Raw genomic sequence first — 25,251 nt, forward strand, 5'->3', positions numbered from 1 at the left:
ATTGTGTGTGTGTATGTGTGTATGACATTTTCTTTATTCTCTTTTTTTTGGTACTGGGTATTGAACCCAGAGGTACTTTACCACTGAGCTAGATCCCTAGCCTGTCCCCCTCTTTTTCTTTTAAATTTTTGAGATAGGGTCTCATAAATTGATTAGGGCCTTACTAAGTTGCTGAGGCTGGCCTCTAACTTGCAATCCTCCTGCCTCAGCCTCTCAAGATGCTGAAATTACAGGTGTTCACCCCCATACCTGGATTTATCACATTTTCTTTATCTTTTTATTGGTTGAATGGCACCTGGCTGGTTCTATAACTTAGTTATTGTGAATTGCGCTGCTATAAACATTGGTATGCATATATCATTATAGCATGCTGATTTTAGATCTTTTGAATGAATGTCAGGGAGTAGGATAGCTGGGTCATATGGTGGTTCCATTCCTAGTTTTTTGAGGAATCTCCATATTGCTTTCCAAAGTGGTTGTACTCATGTATAGCCTACCTACAGCAAAAAAGTGTATCTTTTCCTCCCACATCCTTGCCAGCAATTATTGTTATTTAAATTCTTGATGATTGCCATTCTAACTTTTTTTCAAGAATATTTCTCCTATTTGCAGTAGGTGGCAGCAGTAGAAGCATTCTTTTCATTTAATTCAGAATGTAATAAGGCATTTATGGGGGGAAAAATAGAGGAACTTGTTCTAAATGTGAAGAACTTGTGTTGGAAGCTACTCTAGAAATGTAAATTTATCATGAAATTTATGACTATTTAACAGCCCAACTAACAGTATGTGACAACAAATACTATCCTGGGAAAAAACACATTTTATTTTTCAAATGTTGTAATGTTTAGTAATTATATTTTACTGGGGTTTTTTTTAGCTTTACTTTTTCCTCCTGCCTCCTTTTATGTTTATTTATAGTGAAATCCACTTCAAGACACTAGTCTACCAGTCTCTTTTCTGGAGGAGAGTCCTTTTGAAGATGAGCATTTAATATAGAGCTTTGGGTAATTTAATAGATTAAAAATACATGCTAAGAAAATGTGGTCCATTTAGGTTACTGCTTCCATCATGAATAGTTTTCAGTGGGGCTTCATTTTGCTAATATATCTTCATTTTGCCCAATATATCTCAGAGTACTTATCTTAGATGTCTCTAGATTATAGTATTCCCCCTGAAGTTAGATAGATAGTGTCTTTAATACATTCAGGGCAGGAGCAAGCACCACCAACCACCTCAGAGGGGCGGGCAGCATTTCTACTTTTATTTCCAAACTATACTGCCAGGTGGATATTGTGATCCATAGGCCCACATGGGTGACTGTAAGATAGGTCTAATAGTTATGGGGTTTTTAAAATTTTTACATTTGTGTGTGTTTTATTTTTATTTTTTTGTATTTTGTATGGAACAGAATCTAAAAATTTGCATCTTAATGTAAACATGGCATCAATGCATTCCAGATATCCAGTCCTGCCCTTGCCTCTGCTGGGTTCACGTCTTTCCCTTTAATAGACTCTCTGAGTGAATGCATATGTTTACTCTAAGAAAGTATTCTATGGTTATGGATTTTGAGGGTGGAAAAAAGGAACACTTACTACTTGGACCAGTTGAAAGCTAATGGTGGTTTTGATTGCAGAGAGACTAGATTGTTCTGAACCAGAGGCAACAAGAGGCCATAAGAAAAATATGCGAGCAGTGACTTTTATTTATACCCTGACTTACATATGACTGCCTCAGAATGAGAGAACATTGAAACTCAACAAAGTAAAGATGGTCTGGAGTGGTTTTTCTTACTCCAAGGATGTAGTGTTTGGGGGTGAAGGATTCTTTCACACATAATTCCACCCCAGTTCGAATTCTATATGTGAAGATATGTTAAGAAAGGAGTTTCCATTTCTAGACTAAAGCTTCTTCAGGGCAGGCACCATGTATTTATTTATCACCTGATCTCAGCTCACTGCCCACATGTACTGCGTACTTAGCAAAGTTTTTATTGACTGAATAAATGAAGTTAACTTCCTCATACTGACTCCTTATTCTTGTTCTTTCCTTTCATGTCTCCCTAAAACTGCCCCTTTCTTCACATACTTTTTAGCAGACTGTGTGCATACAATCAAGTATGCATGAATTCTTCCTCCTCAGTAAGGCACGGCTTAGAAGAGAAGTCTCTGGTGAAGAATGGTTACTGCTGGCTAGACAACACAGAAGGGATCCCTAGCCTGTGTTTTTTGTTTTTTTGTTTTTTTTCCTGTGTGCTGAGGATTAAACCCAGGGCCTTGTACATGCAAGGCAAGCACTCTACCAACAGATCTGTATCCCCAGCCCAGAGGTGGTTTTAAGAGATAAAAGCATTAACAATTTTCAGATCAAGAAAAAGGAAGAAATTTTTATGATACTTGAAAATATATTCCCAGGCCCTGGCATGTCTGATTAAATTTCAATTTGAGTTGATTCAAGTATTCTTGATCATATTTTCTATATTTCCAAAGCACTTAAGTTACCAGGAAACTGACTGCTTCCATAAGACTTTTGTGACCATTTCCATTTATATCTTGTTGGATCTCTTATCTAATTACTTGGTCTGTTTCTTGTTTGTTTATCCTTGTTTTAGTAGTACCATATATTTATACTATTTTATCCTGTGTTAAACTGCAGATATCTTTGAGACAGAACAAGTAATTTTTAAGATTCTTGTTGACTGTCCTTTAGAATTGAGCATAGTACCAAGAGTACTGAGTGAATCTTAACTAATTGTGCTAAGAAAAGAAAAAGCCAGCATTAGTGGTCACTGTGGTTGCACAGATAGAAGACGAAATGCAAAGAACACTCAGGAACCTGGGGTCACTTTTTGATTGTCACAAATTTCACAACTGTGAACAAATTTCTCAGCCTTACTTTCTTCATATGTGAAAAAGAATAGATGTTTTAAATTTTTCTCCCAGCTCTTTGATTCTCTGAGTCATTGATTCACTGAGTGCCTAGAACAATCATTGCTTATTTATCTAATTTAGGAAATAACCTGTAGCAGATACCACCAGTTGCAATATATTGAAGTTGGAATACAAACTAAGCAACAGTAACAGAGTCTCGAAAAATTTGGTGACTCAAAAAAGGAATAATGTTATTTTGCTCTTGATTAACAATCCTAAAGTAGATAGGTATTCCAGAACAGATAGATAGCTGTGATTTTCTAGACTGTTCAAAGCCCAAGGTTACATCTGTTTTGTTGCTGTGCCATTACCTAGTATATTGTCTACATGGCAGAGGCTGATTCAGCATGAGAATATGGGGTAGGAGAAGAATCCAGGACAGGCAGCCTTTCCTCAAAGGAGGACCTCAAAGTTGCAGACACAACTCTCATCCGCATCCCATTGGCTAGAACTTACTTATTCATGTGGTCACATCTGCAGCCAGGAGAGCAGAGAAGTCTTTAGCAGAGTAAACACTTATCTACCTAATCTCCCCAACTTTGTGCATGTGCATGTGTGTGTGTGTGTGTGTGTGTGTGTGTGTGTGTGTGGTACTGGGGATTGAACCCAGGGGTGCTCTGCTACTGAGCTACATCTCTAGTCCTTTCACTTTTTTGAAACAGGATCTCCCTAAGTTACTGAGGCTAGCCTTGAACTTGCCATCCTCCTGTATCAGCCTCCCAAGTTGCTGAAATTACAGGCATGTGCCCCCATGCCTGTCTCCCACCTAAACCTTTAAAATGGGTTGGGGAGGTCAAGACTTCTCTAACAGGAAAGAGAGAAAATTGAATATTGGGAGACAATGTGTACCGCTATGCTTTCTATTGTGATTTTAGGCCTCTATAGCAATTTTAAATTTTCTATATATTGTGTTTTTTAGCCAGTGAAATAGACTGAAATCAGGGTCTGTGATTTATTTCTATGTGTATGCCCAACAACACATGTTAAGGTATCTTAAACATAGATCTGTTTTTATTTACATATTAATTTTCAGGGTATGTAGGTATGCACTATGCTCAGCTTGCTTCCCTATCACTTTGCTCTGCTCTACTTATTACTTATCTAGAGAATGTTACACGTAAAGCTTTTCATTTTCAGCCTAGTTGAGAAGCCAGGATTGGACCCTACGGGGTAGTGAACTTTAAAAATATATTATAGATTGATTTATTTGGGGCAGGTTACTAGTAGTAACTCTGTCTTTTTCTTCTGAAGGCAGTAATAAAGATAGGACTGCCCCTTTTGAGGTACTTTTATTACATGTAATGGAAAACCAAGAGCTTTTCAGCATGGCTTCATTATCTGGTTTTAAGTGTATCACCTGGTGATACATATAGTAACATATAGTAATGAGTAAATTTTAAAATGGATTTTTTTTCTTGAAAGATTTTTGGGTTCTGTCTTATTTGCTCCCTCCTTTAGTGTTAATGATGAAGAGATGACTGAAGTTCTGAGTGTGAATCTATACATCATGAGATTGTTTGTAGATAGTTGTATAAGGCTAATTTTTAAAACTAAGGCTACTCTTTACAGATTCAGTTCACATCTTATCCTCTCTAACTTCCAGTTCTTTTGCTGCTGTATTGTACACTATAATCTCACATTGGAATGAGAAGTACTAGTATATGCCTTACCAGTTTTACAGTTGATATGGACTACCTTGGCAGAATTGTCCCTCCTTTCTCCTATCTAGTTTCCCCCAATTCCTCCTCAGCAAGGCGCAGTTCCAGTCTACCTCCTTATTGTAACTGACTGTAATCACCCAGCCCCAATTGATCATTCTATCAGGAACAAAAGAAAGACTTAATTCAAGCCTTGGGTAAAAGGGCATTAGTGCAAATCAGGAGTGGTAGAGCAAACTGTAGCGTAAGGACAGGGTGTGTTTGTGTAAGGACAAGCCCTTTATTCCCTCTACAAACACCCCACCTTGCCAAAGACAAGCAAATCATGAGTACTGGCTATAATCTGAGCTAGGAAGATCAACTCTCAGGCCTTCTTCAGCTTCATCTCACATTCCCAGAGCTCTTAGACTCGCTATGAGACATCTTTATCTTTGGTGCATTTTTCTTCAAGGGATTTACATTTTTCCCTAACTGATAACAGCACGTTTGTTTGCAAAGAGCCTGCTCTTACCTCCCTATGTCAACAGAGGGCAGCAAAGAGCACCACTCTGTAACCTAACCTGTGGGTCTCAAATTGGCAGTCTCAGTCCCCCTAGTGCCTGGGGGAACAAGTGCATGGGAAACTTCCTAAGCTATGATGAGACTGGAGCAGTTACAGGGATGCTAGGTATGTGCTAATAAGCATTTTGCTGGGTACAGGATAGTCCCATGCAAGGAAGACTTTGCTCCAAATTTCGGTTAATTTCCTTCTGACGTTTTCCAACCTTAAGTAAAACATTCCTGTCTACCCTGTGAATTTAGCATTCACACCATTTGTGTAGTTACACATTTCACCAAAGCTCCTTGATGCCAGAAATTGACTTTTTCATCATTGCATTGCCACTTTTAAAAATTCATCTTTAGGGACTGGGGAATAAATAGCTCAGGGGTACAATGCTTGTCTAGGAGGCCGAGGGTTTGACCCCCAGCACTGCAGAAATAAATAAACAAGAATAGTCTAATTTTTTTTCATTAAATTATAGAAAACAGGTTTTTATGGAGGGAGGGGAAAGGGTAATGGATAGAATTTAAAAGTATAGTAAGTCTTCAATATGTTACAGAGTTTAGATAAAGCTGGAGTAGATGAACTAATTTCCTGGGGCCTTAATTTTCTTATATATAAAATGGGACTAGCAACAACTCTATTTTTAAAGTACTATGTGAGATGTAGAGTGCAATACAAGATTGTATTATATATATCTAGGACCAGATTTTTCCTAATTATGATTTCTGGGATTTAGAAATCTACAACTCAAAAAGAGCACAATATAAAGAAGATAGTTTAGCATGAAAGGCATGGTATATAAAATAAATAATAGCAACAAATAGATATGTATTAAATGTATATGTCATAGAATAGTAATTTTTGAAACTTTTGTACTGTTAGTTAACTTTTCATTGCTGTGACAAATGCCTGAGGAAAATAACTTAAAGGTGGAAAGAAGTATTTTGGGTCATGCTTTCAGAGATTTTAGTTCATGGTCAGCAGACTCCATTATTTTAGGCATGAGGCAAGGCAGAACATCAGGGAAACAGCATGGCAGAGAAAAGCTTCTCAGTTCATGGTAGCCAGAAAGGAGAGAGAGAGAGAGAGAGAGAGAGAGAGAGAGCGAGAGCGAGAGCGAGAGAGAGAGAGAGAGAGAGAGAGAGAGAGCGTGCGCACTGGGGCAATATATAGACATACAATCTCAAGGGCAGCTCCCCAAGGACCCACTCCCTTTAACCAGGTCCCACCTCCCACACAGCCTCTGCTACCTTCCCTTCAACCTCAATGGTTAATCCATTTAGCCTCAATGGATTAACCCACTGAAGATGTCAAAGTCTTCATGATCCAATCACTTCCTCAGAGCCTCACCTCTGAACATTGTTACCCTTGGGACCAAGCCTTCAATAATTATTGTATGTTTTCTGTCACAACTAGTTAGTCTGAACTTCCTAGAATCTTATGTAAACTGAATCATAGAGGATGTACTCTTTTATGTGACTTCTTTCACTCAGCATAACTACACTGAGATTCATCCACATTGCAACATTTATCAATAGCACATTCCTTTTTACTGCTGAATAGTATTTCCATTGTATGGATAAACCACAGTTTATTCATTCACATACTATGGACATTTGGGTTGTTTTCATTTGGAAACTATTACAAATAAAGCTACTGTGAATGTATGCAAGTCTTCATATGAAGAAATAGCTAAGAGCAGAACTGTATCATCTGGTTGGGGTATGTTTAACACTTTAAGAAACTCTGGTCTTGTTTTACCAGCTTCTGTGAATGAGAAGACAGAATAGCAGTTCTCCTGAAAGGACCCACCAGGCTAGTCATCTTCCTGCACCACCTTCTAGCACTCAGCTGGCTCTTACACACTGTGCATCTGGAGCACCTCCCATTTGGGACACAATAACCTTTAATAATCTTATAATAATCTATGAGATTATTATGTTTTAAAACACAAGGCTGGATTAAGACCTATATAGTCCCAAACACTGAAAAAAAATTTCCTCTGGCCTAAACATTGTCAAAATCAATGCTAAGAATATTTTATATATATATATGTATATATATATATTTCTCATTTTCCCCCACAATAGCAAGTTTGATTCTTCAAAAGAAATATATGGAATATCTGATTCCATCAAAAGTAAATATTTCAGGTGCCTCTTTTTTCACTGGGGTTCTAAGCACACACATTAGTCTGCCTGGGTACACTTCATGAAGTAGGTTCTAACAGATTGGTTTTTCATTTGCCTATTACTATTCTTACTGCTATCACAGATGGAGCTGCCAGACACCCTGTATTACTTATTCACGGGCCTGTGGATCATACTCTTAAAATGGGCTTCTTCAATAATTACTGTAGCATAATTTTTAAATGGATAATTATACATATTTCATCATATCCAATTGTTTGGATACTTCTAGTGTGAGACTACCATTTAAATTCTTTTTTCCTACTAACAGATGAGCATAATAAGAAAATAGGTTCTGGAATCCACTGTTCTCTCTCTTTTAAACTGGCTTTGTTATTTCAAGTAATTTAACCTTTCTATGCCTTTAACCTTTCATCCTAAAATGGGATTAAAATACCTATTTAAATCTTTGTCTGAACTAAATTAAATATGTATGTGGTGCTCTTAATGCAATGCTTGACATAAAGTAAAAATTGATAATTTTTAGCTTTCTTATTATGGTACTCACTATTTATGCTCATTTTTATTATGGAAGAGGGTAATGGCACATATAATTCAAATTAGTAAATGATAAAATAATTTTTCACTTGGGACAAAATGTTCTTTGGCAGATTCTTTGCCATTCTATTTATATTTTGCTTGGCCTTAAATTCCTTCAGAATATGTACACTGATCATAGAAAGGAAAATCTTAAAGTGGATATTCAAAGAGAGTCGACCATTTACTTTAAAATGAAAGCCAGGAAAAGGATAGATCAGAATAAAAAATCAGTTTTTATAAACTTTGAGTAGATGGTAAACAATTTAAGAGATCCAGAGTTGTACTCTGTCAATCTCAGAATAAGAATAACCAATAAGAAAATGCATGCAACTTAGAGAAATAAAAGGTAAATTGAGTAATGGTTTTGGTTATGAGGTTATTGAGTATGTAGCTAACATTGGTTACCATGATGAGGTTCATACTACTTTGTAATCGCCTCCATGTTGCAGTGAGGCATGGAACAGTTAAGTAACCTTACCTAGGATTTCCAAGTTAATGTATTTTTAAAGCTTGAATTAATTGAGATTAACAGTAGAAATTATTTCTGTGAAAGTCATTGGCTTCAAAAATATTAAAGATAACAGTTTGGCATGATGCATGCACCTCTAATCCCAGCTAATCAGGAGACTGAAGCAGGAGGATCATTTGTTTGAGGCCAACCTGGGCAACATAGTGAGACCTTGGCCCAATATAAATGAATGAATGAATGAATGAATGAATGAACAAATGAATAGAAATCAAAGACAGCTTACTATTGAGAAGAAATGTTTGGTTTTAAGAATGTTGTACAAGGTGGATGACACAGACAATTGCAAAGTGTAATCCCTAAGTGAGAGTTAGAAAATGGAAATTTGATAGTTAATCTACCGAAGCGTTAAAATTATTAGCATCAGGAAAAGGAACAGAAAATATGATTTTAATTTTGCTTTGTTGAATATGATGGAAGACAATCAATAAATGACATTGTGTTAATAAGCCCTCTCTGTTGGCTGCAAGTTATAGAGACTTATATTAAACTGGTTTAAGTGGGGGAAAAAAAAGAGGGAGGAGGAAGGAATTGATTGGCTTACATAACTGAGAGTCCAGCAGAGTGAGCGGCTAAGTTAGTCTCTGTTATCAGGAATCTGTCTTCTTCCCTTTACTCCTCTGGGCTGCTTTCCTCTATCCTATATATGGATAAAGATGATAACCCTCTGCTTTTATTGTGCTTATAGCTAGTAACCTGATAAAAGAAATGTACATTTCATCCCCAATAACCGTAGCAAACATCCTGGAGATGAGTCAGTTGATCCTCATTGGCTGGTTTGGGTCATGTGTCTCTCCTTTCACTAATCATGCCCAAGGAGATGAGTTCCAGCCTTGTGCCACCTTCTCACTCTTCAGCCCTAGCTTCAAGTGAGGTCAGCTCCCTCTGCACCATAGGCTGATAGTGCGGGGAGAGACAGTTCCCTCAAATGGAGAAGGTGTAGGGGCAAACTTAAAAGCCCAACATTCACGACTCTCCATTCTGATCTTTATTTATCTTGCCTGTGCTGTGAAATTAAAGTAGAAATGTCAATTTGTATTTAGCTAATGGAAACAAATTTAGATAGGGTAATGAATAGAATTTATATGGTTAAGATTTATATTTTACATAAATAAAATGGCCCTGGGGTTTGAACCAGGGCCTTGAGCATGCTAAGCACACACTGTACTACTGAGGTATACCCCCAGCCCAGAAAGTATTATGAATTCTATGTGTAAAAATAATGTATAAAGTTTCCTTTTACTCTTTCAATTTATAAAGTGCCTTTATAAATGCCAGATATTATTTCTAGTCCTACAAAGTTTTGGTATATGGTATCTTGCCATAATTTGTATATTATGGAATGGTGTATTTTGAGCATGTTAAATATTTTATTAATGAGAAATTCATTTGCTTTTGATTTGCTTCAGTGTGTTTGCAGTTTTGATAAAAGAATTCTTACATCCCTCATTTGTAGTCATCCTTTTGACAGAGACAATACATTAAAACGTCATTAAGCTATTAAGATTTATTCTAAATGGCATATAAAATTACAAGCAATTGCTTTTCTTCAGTTGACTAGATGTTTAGTTATCCTTCGAAAAAAACACCTCAAAGAGTTCAAATCCAGTTAACTCGTGATATTTCTAAGTTTTTCATATTTGTGTGTACCTTTAGAGTTTTCTTTTGTCAGAAAGATGGTTGTAGAATTTACAAGACATGTCTTTTTAAAAGTTTACAGATGTATTTAGTATAAAATTTTATTTGTAGTCTACTTCAAGGATTTGAAGTGCCTATTATTAAGGAAGTATCTATACAAGGTTAACAAAAGGGAAGTCAAACTCAAAACAAGGAAGAGAAAGCAAAAATGCTAATCTCAAAAGCATATATATAGAATGTAAAGTTGGCTCTGAGTTTCCCAGCAGCAGAGACAGAAAAATGGGGAATTCAGTGAATTACACCAATGTTATATAAAAGGTGGACATCTAATAATTCTCTAAGAACAGAAAGCTCCCTGGTATTAAGTTGTAATATGAATTCTTCATATGAATTCCTTACAAGTTGACAATGCAAAAGCAGTATGGCTCTTCCTTATAATAATTCTTCACAAAAGCAAATCAACAATACTCAATGATAGTGATTCTGCTGAGGGATACTAGACTAATGATATTTAGAAAGTATGTAGTTTTCTGATTATTTCCTTTAATACAATAATAGATTTTAGGGATATTTATAAGAATGTTTTTCCTTAAATGTTTCTTAAGAGTCACTTTTTCAGATAGGCAGTTATTGGCACAGCACAGAAAAAAATTAAAGTAATAGTCTGCTGAAGTCTTTGAAATTCACTTGTTGACTAAGGATCCTCCTAATGTTTTGGATAGAAAATGATAGGTTAGCTTATTAAACTTTCTGATATGGAAGTGGAGAATTCTGACCAGTATTCTCACTTAGTAGGCAGATCATTTTCCATATTAGTTCATATTACTTTATAAAACTACATCTTTATGTAAAAAAAAAAAAATTAACTGCTAAAAAAAAAAAAAACGAACAGAATTCTTAATCAACTGGCTTAATTACCCCAAGGTTTTTCTCCTCTGATTCAGAACCTCAGAGAAAATTCCCTAATCTCTTTAAGGAAAATAATTTGGATTAGTTTTTCTTTGGAATAAGTGTCCCTGATAGATATTTTTTTAAATATCCTGAAAGGGCCTCATCAAGTTTTATTATAAACACAATAAAAATTTTTGTATTATTTTGTATAATTTTAATTCCTGGATCTGCACAACTGTTGAAATTTCCCTTATTGAGTGAGTAGAAGAGTCATAGTATTTGAATAATAACAGCAAACAAAACAGGTACTGGTGACTTTTTTTTTTATCTTCTATATGCTTCTATATGCTGGTACTGTACTAAACTTTTTATAAATGTTACTTTATTTAACTTTCCAATAATAGTATAGTCTATTATTATTCCCAATTTACTAAGGTAAAAATTGGAACTCAAATCTTTCTGGAATTATATAACTAATAAGTGGCAGAGACAGGATGTGAACCCACATCTTTTTACCAGCTTTTACCACTACATTCTGATGCCTGTGAAGGAAATCTGAGTCTTCATGCATTAGCATTTGAGGTCACTATACTCTTTCTTTTCCCTAGTATTTTTGACAAAAGTTGCCACTGAGTCATGATACTTTCGACTTCTCTCAAATTCTAGCTTAAATGAGTCATTTTCCTTTTTTAAGAATACAATTTTCCTCAAAAAACAAAAACTAGAATAGCTCATATTTTTATAGCAGAACAGTGTACCTTAATTTTTTTCTACCCTTAGATTTTTATCTAGAAATGAGTTTTTAATATCTTCTTAGGCAAGGAGACCAGCACCGTCTTCCAGTCATTATTGAAATTTGAAGAGGTTCATTTGGTTCTTAAAAGAGCTTATTCACCTCCAGAATGGCTTTGTAGTTCTCCACACTTAGCATGCCCACATGCTGAAATAAAAAATTACTTAGGTTCAGTGCCTCCTACCTGCAATCTTGGCTACTGGGAAGGCTGAGCCAGCTGGATCACTTGAGCCCAGGAGTTAGGGACCAGTCTGGGTAACATAGACCCTGTCTTAAAAAAAAAAAAAATTACTTATGATGATGTAACTTAACTTGGCTTGCTATTTCTAAATAGGTAACCTGTCCCATATGGTAGCCACCAACACATGTGACTATTTATTTTAAAATTTAAATTAAAATTATGTTAAGTTAAAAACACACTAGGAACATTTCAAATGCTCAGGAGCCACATGTGGCGGTGATATTAGTGCAAGTTATTGAACATTTCCATCACCAGAGGCAGTTCTCCTGGGCAGTGCTGCTTTAATGGTTGCTTTTTTCATGCCCCTTCCACCTTCCTCTGTTCCTACAACAACAATTGCTTCCTTCAGGAATTAATTCTGTAGCTTCCATAACATATCTTCCCAATGATTTCCCATGATATTTTACATGGAGGAATCTTTGTTGGTCCAGTTGTTATTTCTGTGGAACAGGGAAGCATGCTAACCCAGACCAAGTTCATCTTACTAAAGTGGCAAGGCCATAAAGCCAGCTAGTTTTCACTTGCTAGATTATATATTGGGCCAATAATCTTGGGTAACTGTTATGAGAAACACGTATAAGACCTTTTTGCTGAATCACTGCAGAGACTACCCCCACCCTTTAACTTATTAGTAATGATGCTACTACTGAACCTTACAAATGTGTTAACTTCTATAATAATTTTGGATTTTTTAAAATCATTTTTATTTAATCTTTTTAGTTATACATAACAGTAGAATGTATATCATAAATACATGGCATATAACTTCCCATTCTTGTGGTTGTACATGATGTGGAGTTATACTGGTCATGTATTTATATGTGAACATAGGAAAGTATGTCCAATTCATTCTACTGTCTTTCCCATTCCCATCCCCCTCCTTTTCCCTCATTCCAGTCCAGTGAACCCCTACTCTTCCTCCTGTCTGCCTATTTTGAGTCAGCATCTGTATATCAGAGAGAACAGTCTTTATCCGGATTGGCTTATTTCACTTAGCATGATTGTCTCCAGTTCCATCAATTTACCAGCAAAGGCCATAATTTCATTCTTCTTTATGGCTGAGTAATATTCCATTGTGTATATGTACCACATTTTCTTTATCTAGTCATCTACTGAAGGGTACCTAGGTTGGTTCCGTAGCTTAGCAATTGTGAATTTAGCTGCTATGAACATTGATGTGGCCACATCACTCAGTATGCTAATTTTAAGTCCTTTGGGAATATGCTGAGAAGTGGAATAACTGGATTCCAAGTTTTCTGAGGAATCTCCATACTGCTTTCCAGAGTGATTGTACCAATTTGCAGTTCCACCAACAATGTATGAGTGTACCTTTTCCCCCACATCCTTGCCAACAGTTATTGTTACTTGTAGTCTTGCTAATTTTTGTTCTGACTGTAGTGAGATGAAATCTCAGTGTAGTTTTAATTTGCACTTTTCTAATTGCTAGTGATGTTGAACATTTTTTCATGTATTTATTGACCATTCGTATTTCTTCTGTGAAGTGACTATTCAGTTCCTTTGTCCATTTATTGATTTATTTTTTTTTTGGTGTTAAGTTTTTTAAGTTCTTTATGTACCCTGGAGATTAATCTCAGGTGCAGGGAGCAAAGATTTTTTTTCCCATTCTGTAGGTTCTCCATGTTGTTGATCATTTCCTTTATTGTGAAGAAGATTTTAGTTTGATACAATCCCATTTATTGATTCTTGATTTTACTTCTTGTAATTTAGGAGTCTCGTTGAGGAATTTGGTTTCTAAGCCAACATGATGGAGATTTGGGCCTACATTTTCTTCTAATAGGCACAGGGTCTCTGGTCTAATGCCTATGTCCTTGATCCACTTGGAGTTTTATTCAGGGTAAGAGATAGGGGTCTAATTTCATTTTATTACATATGGATTTCCAGTTTTCCCAGCACCATTTGTTGAAGCTAGCTATCTTTTCTCCAGTATATGTTTATGGCACCTTTGTCTAGTATGAGATAATTTTATTTATGTGGGTTTGTCTCAGTGTCTTCTATTCTGTGCCATTGGTCTTCATGTCTGTTTTGGTGCCAATATCATGCCATTTTTGTTACTATAACTGTAGTATAATTTAAAATCTGGTATTGTAATACTTCCTGCTTCACTTTTCTTGCTGAGGATTGCTTTGGCTATTCTGGGCCTCTTATTTTTCAAATGAATTTCATGACTGATTTTTCTATTTCTATGAAAAATATCATGTACATGATTCGAGGAGAAAAAAATGTATTTTAAAGATCAAATTCTTTTAGTATATCTTGATTGGCTTTGATTGTTAGTAAAAGACATGTTAAAAAGAAAAGAAAACAAAAGAAAATGTAGCCTGATGCAGTGGCACATGCCTGTAATCCCAGCAGCTTTGGAGGCTGAGGCAGGACAAATTCAAAACCAGCCTCAGCAACTGAGTGAGACCCTGTCACTAAATAAACATTTTTTTAAAAAAAACAAAGGGGCTGGGGATGTGACTTAGTGGTTGAGAGCCCCTGGGCTCAATCCCTGGTACCAAATAATAATAATAATAGGAGGAAGGAGAACATGTATATTCTTTGTCTTCTTTCCCTTTATTGGTTCTAAAATAACCTTGGTACATGGACATATTGTTGTAAGTCTATGTGTGGTACACTCAGACCTACTGTTAATGTACCAATACTACATGGGCCTTGAGTACTCTTATCTTACCTGGGTAAACTTTTTTGGTATATCTTTTCTGCAGTGATGTTCCACCATAAACTCCTTTGGAGAAATTTGTTGACTATGTTTGTCAGTGGTATTTTTAGTGTTTGAGCATATAGTGTATATAGCTCACACATCTGTGCTGTGTGTAAAATAATCCTGGAAAGTGTCTTTTTCCAAATGAGTAATACTTAGTAGTGGTCAGGTTTGTACCCTCCAGAACTACATAGAACAGGCAACTATGTTCCTTCTTGTGGCTGTGCAAAGTACAGAGAGAGAGAGAGAGAGAGAGAGAGAGAGAGAGAGAGAGAGAGAAAGCAGATGCCTGTGCAGAATGTTCTTGGTCACTGGACACCTCATAACTGAGACCTTATATTAACCACTATTGTTCTAGTTTCAAGGATTTGGGGACATTTCCTAAGTTCAAAAGAGTCATGATCAGTATTGTGGTAACTGTGAAGTAAAATGATGGGGAATAGTTTAATAAATTATATTTCCCTCTGCTTTGGCATAACGTTTTAAAAATTTAAAGAGTAAAGAAATGCTACAGCACATACCTGTAATTCCAGCAGCTCAGGAGCCTGAGGCAGCAGATCACAAGTTCAAAGCCAGTCTTAGCAACTTAGCAACTCAGCGAGACCCTGTCTCAAAATAAAATATAAAAAGGCTGGGAATGTGGCTCAGTGGTTGAGTGCCTGGGTTTAATCAATCCCCAGTACCAAGAAATAAAAAAAAAAGAAAGAAGTGGAAGAGCCCTTTCGAAGAATTTAATACAGTAGTTTTTGCTGATAATGATAAAACTTACTGAAATCTTGCTTGGATACGATACAATTTGCTTGGATTCATTAAGAGCCCTTTTGGAGCCCTGTGTTAATTGAATTTCAGGAGTTGAGTAAACCAGTGAAGGAATGCTGTACCTTATTTAAACATAGCAGTAATTTACTCTTCTACATTCCCTTTTGACACACCACAAAGGTCAGTAACATGTTACTATTATACAAAGCAATTAGATTTATGTAATATAGTCTTAGATATTTATGTTTCCTTAGTCACTAGATTATTAATTTCATGCACTATTTTGGTGTTACAAGTCATGTTGCAGCATGCATGCAAGTCCACTGCTCACCGGTTTTAGAAATTATTTCCCTGACTTTGGTTTGTTTTTATTACGTCAGGCATATTGCTGAACAGTAAGAAAAGGGTTAAAAAAAAAAAGCTCTAATGCATAAAAGATGTGATCTTCTATATGCATTTTTTAAAATATGTATTTTATTTAGTTGTTGATGGACCTTTTTTTAAGTTTATTTGTATGTGGTGCTGAGTATGGAACCCAGTGCCTCATGCATGCTAGGCAAGCTCTCTGCCACTGACCTACAACCCTGGCCCCTTTTTTTTTTTTTTTTTTTTTTTTTTTTTTTTTTGGTGGTTTATAAATTTTTTTTCTTTTTTTTTATTCCTAGCCCTTTTTTTAGTATTTTTAGTAGTATTTATTGATCACACCAGAATTCTATTCTAATTCCCTCATTTAATAGCAATAATGTTTTCATGACTACCACACCTACACACACACACACACACACACACACACACACACACCTACACACACACACACACACACACACACACACACACACACACACACACACACACACACACACACACACACACTTTTCTCAAGCTGCCAGTCTGTCTTACGGCTGTGGCAGACGCCTGATTGGCAGGCTGTGTTTATTCTGTGACCAGATTCCTTCTAAAGGAAGGCTGGCCATGACTGCCTGAAGCCTATTGGCTGTGCATACTCAAGACCCTCCTCCCCACACACTCCCCCCTCCCCCGCCCCAGCCTTTTTTTTTCCATGGCACACACCACAGCGAAGTCTGTGCGGAATCCTAAACCAGCCCAATTTACATCCATTCATGAATCTGTGACGTCAGCAAGCCTCTGGGCTCCTTTGCGGTGGGCTGGAGGATTGTGCGGGTGGAATCCCCCTCCCCTTTATTTTTCTAATTCTGCAAGTCTCTTTAATAAGCTTCCATCCTTTTAAAGCAGGAAAATGGAACAGCATGTGTAGGAATTCTTCATTGTTGTGAGTATTGCACTATATTTTTCGGTTTCATCAGTATTTATCTCACAAGGATAGATGGAGAATGTGTTTGTGATTTGAGGTGATTAGAAAATTGATATTATTGAGGGAGAAACGTTGAGAGAGACAGGCGGAGAGAAACCTGAAACCCGGTTACAGCTAGGAGCCTCTGAAACTGACAGCTGGTTTTCCTTTGCTTGTCTGCCTGCTAGACGTGGACATTTTTCATTTACGGATCTGCACGTTACCTCTGGATGCTGGTTTGGCGTTTCTTAAAGGGAGATTCATTTCTCTTTGAGATGATGTGGGTGGTATTAGAGGAAAAGCATAGAACACTAGAAAGGTGCTGTGGAAAGTGGGGCCAACAAGACAGAGCAGGTTCTATCCTGCGGAGCACTCTTCCTTGCCGGTCCTTTCTACCCTTACTCACCCTTCACCTTGCCTTTGTTTCATAATTGTGTAACAATCAATATCTTGAGAGTGCACTTTGGGGAAGATGAATACTTTCTTGCTCAACCGTTTTTCAAAAGCTTTTATGATGGGGGTTATATTTATATGTATGTGGAACTCTTCTTTATGCCACTCCATGTACTTTATTTATATCATCAAAGACCCAAAAATCTGTACCAGAAGCAAAAAAGAAATTACCCTTGAATTCTAATTTTTAAAATACCACTAATGAAGTGATTTTTTGCTAAGCTCCAAAATTATATTATGTAGAAATGCACATGAATATTTTTCTAAGATGAACTTCCAACTGAAAATAATTCATTACACTACGTTTGGGAAATATGGAAAAGTTCTAATGTGTGACATGTACGAGGTTGATTTTATAGTTTGCTTGTAGTTTTAACAAAAAGTATCTGTGATTGAATTTGTTTTCCAAGGCTCTGGTTTATTCTGGTGGAAGTTGTGATACTAAAAATGAGGGATGTGACATTGTGACATGTTCTGCCCCTGGGGCAACTCCTCAACCCAAATAATCTTGTAGCATTTTCCAACTATCTCACTTTGAGCATTTTATATACTAGTCAGCAACATGCCCTTGGTTTTTCTTTCTAGTGAGAGAGACATCAAAATGCCGGTTATTTATTATCCAGCCTTATGTTTACCTTCTGCAATCAATACTTAGTTTGAGACTTTCATATTATTATCTTTTCTCATGAAGCAGTGCTTCTGAATTATGACTCTAATGATATCTTTTGAATTGTTCTTCTTAATGAATCTTCCAACTGTAAATTCATTTAATTTCAAAATTATCATACCTAAGGATATATTACTTTCTTTTATTTCTCAAATTGGCATTGCACTCCCTGATTTTGTTTTTCTAAGTGTATCGAACTTGCTCAAGTTATGGAAGGGAAAACCTCTGCCTAATTTCATATCAGACTATACTTGTCCTATACTGAGACTATTGTGGTTTCTTATTTTGCAATTTTTTATTTGCTAGATTGAACAAGATAATATTTTAGACAAAATTCCCTATATTTGTAAACATCTTCACTTATTTCAATGTTTTCCTTTTTTTGTGTGTATACCTTTAGAGACTTTGAAAGTAGCAATTTCAAAGTTATTTTAAATTGTTGACATTTACCAGATCAAAGATCAAATTCTTGACATTTAAAAAATATTGTATTTATGAGCTGGAGGTGTAGCTCAGTGGTAGTTCATGAGGCCCTGGGTTTAATCCCCAGCACTGGAAAAAAAAAAATATTGTGTCTATAAAATCAAACTCATATTAAGGAATGTTCACTAGGGGTTTGGGATGTAATTCTGTGGTCAAATGCTTGCCTAGCATGCACAAGGCCCTGTGTTCAATTCCCAGCACTACATTAAAAAAAAAAAAGAAATAAAGAAATGTTCTCTTTTCTTTATTTACCAGACTCTTTTAGGCACATCTTGCCAAAATAGAGTTTTACTTCCTTGAAAGAAATACAGTCTGCACTTGGATTTGTTGAAGTAAAACTGTTCCTTTAAGGTACAGGGTGGATGTAGAATCCCCTTTCTCCCTACTCCTAGTGGCTGTGTTCCAGATTATATTTATTTTCATGTATAGTGTACTTGTAGGAAAAAAAAAACAATAACTCTTAATTGTTTAATATCAAACAATAAAATCCTGTGTATCAGTGACTGTCAATAGATGGCTTTCTGTTTAAAAATTGAAACTACTCCAGAAGAAGGAATTAATTTATTTAGTAAACAAAGTCGGACAAACCAGAACCGTGTCCTGGGGAACTGTCAAAAGAATGGTTCCTAAGGGCCAGAGGCCACATCCACTGCTATATGACAGAACAACCATACTTTGATGGTGGAACCGGTCAGTTTGGTTTGCTCTGTCTACCTGCCTTCTTTCTGTGTGCTGCAGCTGAATTAATTGCTTGGGGAGCTCAATTGAATCAAGATAGCCAAGATGACAAATCTACCAGGTGGCAACCTGACTCTTAAAATTTCGGTTAAAATGAAGATTCCCCAAGAACACTCTACTGCTTCAAAACAAAACAAAACAAAACAAAACAAACAAAAAGTCATTCAAAAGATAGCACACTCCTGCTCTGTGCTGGTAATTATTCTGTAAAGATATGGAGGAGACAAAGATTTAGACAATGCAATCTTTACTCCCAAGGAATCTAGAAGGTACGTTATCAGAATAGGCTCCAACATTAGAATTACCTGGGGAACTTTTCCTCCCTCCCTTCCCTTTTTCCTTCCTTCCTCTTCTTTTTCACTACTCAGTGGTTTTAGTATTCACAGAGTTGTGCAACCATCACCACAATCAACTCTAAAACATTTTCCTCATCACGAAAAGAAACACATATCCATTAGCAGTCACTCCTCATTTCTCCTAACCCCCACCCCTAGACAACCACTAATCTACTTTTTCTATGAATAGATTTGCCTATTCTGGACATTCATATAAATGTAATCTTATAATATGTGGTCTCTTGTGATTAGCTTCTTTCTCTTCTTTTTTAAAAATTATTTTTAGTTGTAGATGGACACAATACCTTTATTGTAATTATTTTTTAATGTGGTGCTGAGAATTGAACCCAGTGCCTCACACGTGCTAGGCAAGTGCTCTACCACTGAGCTACAACCCCAGCCCCTTCTTTCTCTTCTTAATGTAATGTTTTCAAAGTATATCCATGTTGTAGCATGGATCAGTACTTTACATCTTTTTATTGCCAAATAATATTTTACTTATCTTTAATCTGCTGATGGACATTTGGGTTGTCTGTGCTTTTTAACTATTAGTAATACATTATGTACAAGTTTTGTGTAAGTATGTTTTCATTTTGGTAGTAGAATTTCTGGGTCATATGATATAACTATAGGTTTAACATTTTGAGGGGATTCTGGTTTCCAAAGTGGATGAACCACTTTATATTTCCATCAGCAATCTATGAGGCTTTCAATTTCTCCACATCCTTGTGAGAATATGTTAATATCTGTCTTTCAAAATAGAGCCCTTTTAATGAATTTGAAGTGGTATTTCATTGTGATTTTGGTTTACATTTTCCTAATAATTAATGATGTTGAGCATCTTTTTAATGTACTTATTACCTATCTGTATATTTTCTTTGGAGAAATGTTTATTCAAACCCTTTACGTATATTACAAATCAGATCATTTATGCTTTTATTGTTGAGTTATGAGTCCTTTACATATGCTGAATACAAGCTCTTTATCAGCTATATGATTTGCAGATATTTTCTCACTCTCTGGGAGTAAAGATCAAGGAAGTCTTTTCACTTCCTTGGTGATAGTATTTAGTTTATTAATTTTTTCTTTGGTTATTTGTTCTTTTGGTGTCATATCTAAAGCAGTGAAACCTAACCCAAATTCATTAAGATTTTCTCTTATGTTTTCTTCTAAGCATTTATATTTTTAACTCTACATTTAGGTCTATAATCCACTTAGAGTTAATGATTTGAATGCTGTAAGAAAGGGGTTCAACTTCATTCTTTTGAATGTGGATTTCTAGTTGTTCCAGTAATATTTAAAAGACTGTTCTTCCCCGTGTTGAAATGTCTTGGCATCTTATCAGGAAACTTAAAAGAAAATGAGGATGCCATGATCTCCCTCTAGAGATTCATATTTAATTTGTCTGTGGTGGGGCCCAGTTATCTGCTATTCTTACAAGTTCTTCTGATTATTCCAATGTGTATCCAGGGCTGAAAATTATGGGCATAGATAGAGGGCTAGTCTTAGAAAAGAAGACAGACACTTTCTGAATCAGGAGAGAAAATGAGTGAAAACATAGAGTTCTGACATGAAAGGAGGGAAGAAAGGAAAATTAAGATTAGCTAGGTGTGGTGGGAGACTGAGGCAGGAGGATCATGAGTTTAAAGCCAGTCTCAGCAAAAGTGAGGCACTAGTAATTCAGTGAGATCCTATCTCTAAATAAAATACAAAATAGGATTGGGGATGTGGCTTACTGGTTGAATGCCCCTGAGTTCACTCTCCGGTACCAAAAAAAAAAAAAAAAAGAGAGAGAGAGATTCATATCAGAAAACATAGAATTTCTTGTTAATCAGTGAGTGAAGGTATCATTAGATGTTTGTGAAATATGTCAAATTAAAGGAAGATGAGGAGCTAATATTTATTAAGCACTTTCTACATGCCTTTAAATCTGTTGGGAGTTTTTACATATATATTTTTATATTTAAAATATAATCCTCTTGATATGAAATAGGTGCTATTATCCCCCCCATTTTTCCATTGAGGAAAAAGACTCAGAAAGGCTGCTGACTCAACCAGACATACCAGGTAGTAGGATGTTATACTCAGTTTTCAAACACAGCTCTAATGCTTAATCCTATTCTGTTTCTTCTGTATACCATGTAGTTTGAGTGTTGAATAAATTTAATATCTTCTCTAGGATTGCTCTGGACTGGACAAAGATAAGTTGGAGGGTGGTGGTCATCAAGGGTTGAGGGTTGGTACAGCAGGTGCATCCATGGAAGATAAGATGGTAGGAATAAAGAGAATTATCATGTCACAGATAATTGCAGAGCCCCAACTGGCTAGAGGATCGAAGGCCAACATAATGGACATGAAAGAATGATTGAAGAGGTGACAGGGAAACCATGAGGGGACAGACAATGAACCAAGTAGAACTGGCAAGTGTAGAGGAGGTATTATTCAATTTTTCATTCATTTAAGCAATAAATTTGAGTATTTACTATGTGTTCTAGGTACACAGCAGTGAATAAGACAAATATTCTTGCTTTTGGGGGCTTATTTTATTCTAATGGAGGGAGATGAGCAGTAAATAAGTAAATTATGTTTAGCAATAAATGTTAAAGAGAAAAATATAGGTAGGAAGAGATTAGAGAGTGCTAGAGGTAGGGTAAAGCAAAAAGGGACTTCTTCATTATATTGTTTATTTGAAGATATGTCTTCCTCAAAGAGATTAATGAATCATCATACAGAGCTATCAGTGATTGACCAAGTCAGGCATCTTGGAAGTATAGAGTTTCTTCTACCTAAAACTCAAAGTGAATGTTTAGTATTAACTTTTTATTCATTAACACCCAGTGCCTGACACAGAATACACTCCATAAACATTTGTTTATTGTATAATTACCTTTTCAGGGAGCTGGGAAGCTAGCGATTTTTCCATGAGGTGGAGACCAGGGCAGGAGTGCTGCTTAGAGTGAGTGCTCTTTCAAATTTTGCTCGCCACTCTATTGGTGTAGATCCTAAGTACATGTATGGGTGTGGTGTATCCTTCATAATGTCACCACTGACAACCACCACATGGTAAGCCATAGTTAACAAGGGGAAGTGTTCTATTCTCAGATGACCTGCACAGAGAATCACCAGTGTAGGCAATTCTAAAGACACTTAAATTTCTTTTGCTTTTTCCACTTTACTAGGAGAATCACAAACACCACCTTGAATAAAGGGTGAGTTTATAGTTAAGGAAGCTTTGTTATTTGACTACTCACCTACCTTCTTCTTTCTTTAGTTAATTATATTAAAATAGATAAAATCCAACATTTTAAAAAATCTGCTAATAGACACAACAAGGCAGAGGAAAAAGAGTTAAACTAAGCCTGTAATGCCTCCTAAGCAGTCTCAGGTCATGCAAGGCAGTTGTCCTCTCAGTTCTTCTCAGCTTTGGTTTTAACATATGAGATGAAGAAATTGTTCCTAATGGTCCCAAATGTTCTTTTTAATTCTGAAAATGTAGGATTCTGGTTGTTGATTACCAACATCAAATAGGCAAGTGACAATGTCTAGGACAGTTTTAAATCTACTTTTATTTCAATTTTTTCGTAGTACTTTTATAGAAGTCAACCTCCATGGAATGTTGCTATAACTAAGGAGGAGAAGGGTGTCAGAGGGTTTCAGATGGAGCTATCTGGGCAAGGCAAAAAGGTTAAATGACTTTCACATTTGCCCAGGGACTTCCTTATAAGCAAGAAAGAGTTCTGATGGGATATGACCTTTCTATTTTGGGGTTTGCCCATTATAAATGTTATTTGTCTTGGTCATTGTTCTCTATAGTCAAAAGAGAGCCTCTGTTAGACTTGCGATTTGGGTGGTCTGGGCTAAAGGGATGTGCCAGAAGATAATCCAGTCACCTCAGTTTGGTTGTGTGTTATAGCCTTTTCCTTGTGACCTTTATTAGTGTTCTTAAGTGCAGTTCATCATATTGGCTATTTCTGTCCTCTCAGTTTTTTCTATTGTCTTTTAACTTAGGCTGAAGCTTGATAAAGGATGAATACTGTATTAAATCAGAAAATGAAGACCATCCAAATCCATAAACAATATATTTAGTCTTTGTAAAAACAAGATTATGTTATTTTGTGTAACAGTTGTGGGCTTTTGAAAATTATTTTCATAATTCCCCAAATAACAAATTGGTTGATGGATTAGTGTTTTGGATTTGGAGGTTTTGTCAAAGAAAAAAAAATTAAATTGCATTTAAAAATTAATTTTAAAAATAGCAAAACAGAAAAACCCCTTTTTCATTTTTATGTTCATTTCATTAGCCCAGAATTTTCCTTATATCCTTTTTCATTTGTATAATTGTCGAGCAGAAAGATCTGATGCCTAGTCTTAACGGCTGTAATAATTTTATATAGTGGTTCCATTTAGTAACAATACTTTATCTGTGTGGCAGTGTGGTAAAAAACATCTTGAAAAAAGCAATAGTGTATTGCAGGGAAACCTGAAGAGAATGTTCAGTAACTGTGCGATTTTAATTGTTTAAAAATTTTAAGGAAAGACAATGTAGGACTTTCGGCTGACAGATGGTGATTGTCTCCAGTGTGCTAATTTGTATCATGATTTCCTGGGCTAGGGGTAATGGTAGAACTGAGCAGTTCTTAGAGGACATTTTAGTGAGATCCTGGATTCGAAAAAGGTCGTAGAAGTGAAAGAATGAGTTGATTGAGGGTGAAGGACTGAGGAAGGAGCCAAAGATGAAGGACTGAAGAAAGGTGATAGGGAAAAAAAAAAAAAAAGAACAGAGCCCAGGGACACAGTGCTGATGAGGCAGGTGGCAACCGGGACAGCAGTTTTCACCTTAAGCTAAAGGGAGTGGATCTGGGACCCAGACTGAAAAAAGACTCTATTTTAGAGTCCTAAAGGGGGCTGTCACAGTTGCTATTACTAAAGAGGGCTCAATTTGCAAAATAAGCCCACTGAGGCTTCTTATTACCCTGAGGCACTGTGCCTGCATTTTTAGTAGCTGGCCCGCCTGCCATTAATGGGACACATTAGGCTATCTGCAGGCGTGGATAACCATGGATAATTGAGACTAGTGAGATAAAGCTCACCAAAATACAAAGCCAGGATTGCATTTTCCAGAGAAAATAATCTCTCGGTTAAAGTGAGATTAAGCATTTTACTAATTACCAATTATTTCCTCTCACATAACAAATTTAAATACATATGCACACTAAGGAGAAACAGATGCAATGTACCTTTGGATATTTCCTGTCACTTCTTTTAGACCTAAATTATGGACTCTAATCTTTGCTAAGCATAGAAACTCCTGGGAAATATCCACCTGACAGTACAGCTGTTAGGGCTCAAGAGCCAATTTAAGAACAAGTTTTACTACTTTGCTAGCCCCACACCTCCTTTCTGGCCATCTTTGAACAGAATCCCTTCCATCTGTTTGTCTATGAAAAAATAACTGAACATTTGCTTTTTACTGGTAGCATTAATTTTTGAAGCTATTCTCTAATCTAAGCTTTAAGTATTCTCATTGACCTGGAGACCAGATTGGGTTTCTTGGAGAAAGAAAAACAATCACATCATCTTTTTTTATTTTCTGCAATGATTTCTCCACGACACATTGAAACAGAACTTACCACCCCCATCATCTATTCTTCTTTGATCAGGTTATCTACCTGACTCCTGGTGTGGTGGTGCCACACCAGCTACTCCAGGAAACTGAAGAACAGAAGGATTGCTTGAGTCCAAAAGAGCTTGAAGCCAATTTGGACATCAGAGTGAGACCCTGGCTGAATGAATGAATGAATGAATGAAGTGGGGTGGAGTATCTACTTTGAT

The 25,251-nt window shown here is 36.2% G+C and overlaps 1 protein-coding gene across 3 annotated transcripts in view; it reads left to right on the forward strand.

Moving 5' to 3' along the window:
* Positions 1–25,251, forward strand: part of Map3k13 (mitogen-activated protein kinase kinase kinase 13) — a 154,273-nt gene that overhangs the window by 19,321 nt on the left and 109,701 nt on the right. The window contains exon 1 of one of the 3 annotated variants that reach the window (XM_047563796.1): positions 16,600–16,722. The exons of the other annotated variants lie outside the window; for them this stretch is intronic. The gene's annotated coding sequence lies outside the window, so the exon portion shown is untranslated. Of the gene's footprint in view, positions 1–16,599; positions 16,723–25,251 lie in introns of those variants that run through there. 3 annotated transcript variants of the gene reach the window in all.

The sequence above is a fragment of the Sciurus carolinensis genome, chromosome 9, assembly GCF_902686445.1.
Source record: "Sciurus carolinensis chromosome 9, mSciCar1.2, whole genome shotgun sequence".
Classification (NCBI taxonomy): domain Eukaryota; kingdom Metazoa; phylum Chordata; class Mammalia; order Rodentia; family Sciuridae; genus Sciurus; species Sciurus carolinensis.